The sequence below is a fragment of the Erythranthe guttata genome, chromosome 4, assembly GCF_056151865.1.
Source record: "Erythranthe guttata isolate IM_541 chromosome 4, IM_541, whole genome shotgun sequence".
In the NCBI taxonomy this organism is placed as follows: domain Eukaryota; kingdom Viridiplantae; phylum Streptophyta; class Magnoliopsida; order Lamiales; family Phrymaceae; genus Erythranthe; species Erythranthe guttata.
The window spans coordinates 12572045-12577500 of record NC_142536.1 but is presented as its reverse complement, the minus strand read 5'-3'; positions in this window follow the sequence as shown (position 1 = coordinate 12577500).

Sequence of the window (5456 nt, the reverse complement as noted above, 5' to 3'; positions counted from 1 at the left end):
TGTTGAAATACTTCTTTGTACACGATATTGCAAGCAGCATAGGACAAATCACCGTATTCTTAATTAATGAAAATTGTTATTTAAAATATACTCTTAACTCTAAACAATGATACGTACAATACTAATATTAATTTAATATTGATACTAATACTAAATCTAATACAAATACTAACACTAATACAAATATTAATACTAATACCAATATTAATATTAATGGTTAATACGAATACGAATACTAATACTAATACTAATATTAATACTAATACTAATATTAATGGTAATGGTTAATACAAATACTAATACTAATACGAATACTAATACTAACAGTACTAATAATGGTTAATACAAATACTAATATTAATACATATATTGATATTGATACTGATACTGATACCGATATTAATATTGATACTCATACTCATACGCATACTGATATTGATGTTGATATTGATGTTGATACTGATACTGATACTAATACTGATAATGATACATATACTAATAATTATATTGATACTGATACTAAACTGATACTGATACCGATAACAATAGTGATACTCATACTCATATCGATATCGATGTCGATACCGATACTCATACTAATATTGATACCAATACCGATAGCGATACGCATACCGATATCGATACCGATACTGATACCGATACCGATACCAATACTAATACCAATACCAATATTAGAACCAATACCAATACCAATACCAATACTAATATTGATACTGATACTGATACTATTAATATTGATATTGATACAGATACGAATACTAATACTAATACGAATACGAATACGAATACTGATAATGATACTAATACTAATACTAATATTAATATTAATATTAATACTAATATTAATACTATTACTAATACTAATACTAACACTAACACTAATAGTAACACTAATATTAATACTAATAATAATACTAACATTAATATAAATGGTTAATACAAATACGAATACTAATACTGATACTGATATAGATAATGATTCTGATACTGATAATGATACTGATATTGATATTGATACTGATATTGATACTGATACTGATACTGATACTGATACTGATGTTGATAATGATATTGATAGTGATAATGATACTAATATTGATACTGAAACCGATACCAATACCGATAGTGATCTTGATACCGATACCGATACCGATACCGATACCGATACATATACTGATCCCGATACCGATACATATATCGATACCAAACTAATATCGCTAGTCATATCGATACTGATACCGATACCGATACCGATACTAATATTGACACTGATACTAATATAGTAATATTAATATTAATATTAATATTAATATTAATACTAATACTAATATTAATACTAATACTAATACTAATACTAATAGATATACTAATGCTAATCGTAATACTAATAATACTACTACGAATAATAGTAATACTAATTGATACTAATACTACTACTACTACTACTACTACTACTACTACTAATACTAATACTAATACTAATACTAATACCAATACTAATAGTAATGCATGGTTAATACTAATACTAATACTAATATTGATACTGATATTATTATTGATACTGATACTGATACTAATAATAATACTAATATTAATATTCATCCTAAGATTAATACTAATACCCGTACTCATACTGATAGTAATAGTAATACTAATACTAATAGTAATACTAATACTAATACTAATATTAATACTAACATTAATAGTAATGGTTAATACAAATATTGATACTGATACTGATACTGATACTGATATTGATACTGATATTGATATTGATACTAATAATGATACTATTACTATTACTGATACTAAACTGATATCGATACCGATACTGATACCGATACCGACACCGATACCACTACTGATGCCGATGCCGATACCAATACTGATACTGGTACCGATACCGATACCGATAACTAAAAAAAATGTAAATAATCCATCATATTCCAGTGATTAAAATTTAAGATAAAAAAGAATGTAAATAATTCACAAAATGATATTATTTAGTATTCAAAGTGAATATTTAGTATTATTGTTAATATCGGATTACACTAAGCAAATAGAATGAATCTACAAAATTTTGATATAACATGAATATACATTTCTTAGATAATTCATTTTCCTAAATAAACAATAACAATAAAATTCATTTGTTGTGATTAAAAACATGGATTAAAAAAAGCTATAAATATAGAACAATAGTGTTTTTTTTTTATCAATAAAGTTATAAATATTACCGTAATATTGTTAAAAAATTTATTAAGGAATAAAAGTAGCAACAATATTTTTATTTATTCTAAACTCTATTAGAACTCATATGAATTATATAACATAGAAATAGAAAGAGAATGATATTTTGATCCTAAAATCTACTTATTTGTTCCGAACTTTACGGAATGATAATGGTGATCTTTTATTAAAATATTACAAATATTATTTAGTATTTTATATATTTATATGGTTAAGAAAAAGTCTGTGCATATATACCAAAATAATGAATTGAAGTTTAATAACATATTATAGCTTAGTAAAAAGAACAAAAGGTAAAAATGAATACATAAATAAATAATTATAATAGTAGTAATAATAATAATAATAATAATAATAATAATAATAATAATAATAATAATAATAATAATAATAATAATAATAATAATAATAATAATAATAATAATAATAATAATAATAATAATAATAATAATAATAATAATAATAATAATAATAATAATAATAATAATAATAATAATAATAATAATAATAATAATAATAATAATAATAATAATAATAATAATAATAATAATAATAATAATAATAATAATAATAATAATAATAATAATAATGATAATGATAATGATAATGATAATGATAATGATAATGATAATGATAATGATAATGATAATAATAATAATAATAATAATAATAATAATAATAATAATAATAATAATAATAATAATAATAATAATAATAATAATAATAATAATAATAATAATAATAATAATAATAATAATAATAATAATAATAATAATAATAATAATAATAATAATAATATAATAATAATAATAATAATAATAATAATAATAATAATAATAATAATAATAATAATAATAATAATAATAATAATAATAATAATAATAATAATAATAATAATAATAATAATAATAATAATAATAATAATAATAATAATAATAATAATAATAATAATAATAATAATAATAATAATAATAATAATAATAATAATAATAATAATAATAATAATAATAATAATAATAATAATAATAATAATAATAATAATAATAATAATAATAATAATAATAATAATAATAATAATAATAATAATAATAATAATAATAATAATAATAATAATAATAATAATAATAATAATAATAATAATAATAATAATAATAATAATAATAATAATAATAATAATAATAATAATAATAATAATAATAATAATAATAATAATAATAATAATAATAATAATAATAATAATAATAATAATAATAATAATAATAATAATAATAATAATAATAATAATAATAATAATAATAATAATAATAATAATAATAATAATAATAATAATAATAATAATAATAATAATAATAATAATAATAATAATAATAATAATAATAATAATAATAATAATAATAATAATAATAATAATAATAATAATAATAATAATAATAATAATAATAATAATAATAATAATAATAATAATAATAATAATAATAATAATAATAATAATAATAATAATAATAATAATAATAATAATAATAATAATAATAATAATAATAATAATAATAATAATAATAATAATAATAATAATAATAATAATAATAATAATAATAATAATAATAATAATAATAATAATAATAATAATAATAATAATAATAATAATAATAATAATAATAATAATAATAATAATAATAATAATAATAATAATAATAATAATAATAATAATAGTGTCTTTGATAAAAAATATTTTTTTGACTAATATTTTGTACACAACTTGATGCATATTTGTACCTTCACACCACAACTTATATTTCTTGTAATAAAAAATATAAAATTTAATAATATATTGAAATTGATATATTTATTTTTAATTCAAATTCTTAAACATCTAATTCTAAAAATATAATATATTTCAAGGAATTGATACTAAAAAAATATTAAAAAATCGAAAATATATACATGATATAAAAAAATTTGAAATTATATACATAATATAAAAAAAATTGAACATTCATACATTAAAAATTGAGATTTCTGAATTTCAAAAAAAATATAGGTGGACAATAGATAGTATTTATCGAATTTATAAATGTATGAAATGTTATATATACGTGGTAATTGTATAAATGGATGTTTAAATGTTAAATAGGAAATAACTTAAATACATACCAAAATAAAATTGACAACTCACCAATTGAAGAATCCACCTCATCAATTGAACTCCAACTAAGCAATTTTGATAAATGACATTATCATTTGCCACATGTCAATCATTGATGGCATAGATCATCTTTTTATATCATATATAGATTATAATAGATGACTTTGAAAACTTATATATTAAAACATTTCGAACAATCAACAATTCAAAACTAACATTATTGAATTTATGAACTATAAACTTATTTAACAAATCTTTATATATATTCCTTTGTAATGTATGCACAAATTTTAGACTATTTTACTAATCCACTACTGCTAGTATGGATTTTTTTTTATCAAACTAATATTATCGAACTATATATAATTTTGAAGTGTAAGTTAAGTATATCTATATATAATTCGGTATTCTAGTTCATACAATTTTATAATTAAGACACGTATAGAAAATATTTCATGAAAAAATTATTATACAAATAAGGTACAATCATATATGTATATTAGGTCTTGTTGATGCATATTAATATATATGTATATTATTAATTATAAATGATGTTTCCGAGAATATTAATTGCGTATTGTATACGACAATTCACATTGAAGTTATAAAAAATAATTAATAAAATACAGTTGGAACAATCTATAAACGTAAAACAATATATATATATATATATATATATATATATATATATATATATATATATATATATATATATATATATATATATATATATATATATATATATATGTAGATGTATCAAGAAATTAATAAAATATATATTATCACACCAAAATCAAAATATTTATATCTAGGATACTTCATAAAGACATGAAGACGTAGAAAATAAAAACATTAGAATGATTACCAAATATAATTGCAAAATGTAATAAACTATTCTATGTTCGTAACTTTTATTATATTTCTTATGGCGTCGAACGATAACGAATATGTGCTGCCAATAATAAGATGATTCGATGTACAAAACGAATTACAACCAATTGTGAGGTATAACCCGCGTGATTTATTTTTTCCTTCATACAAA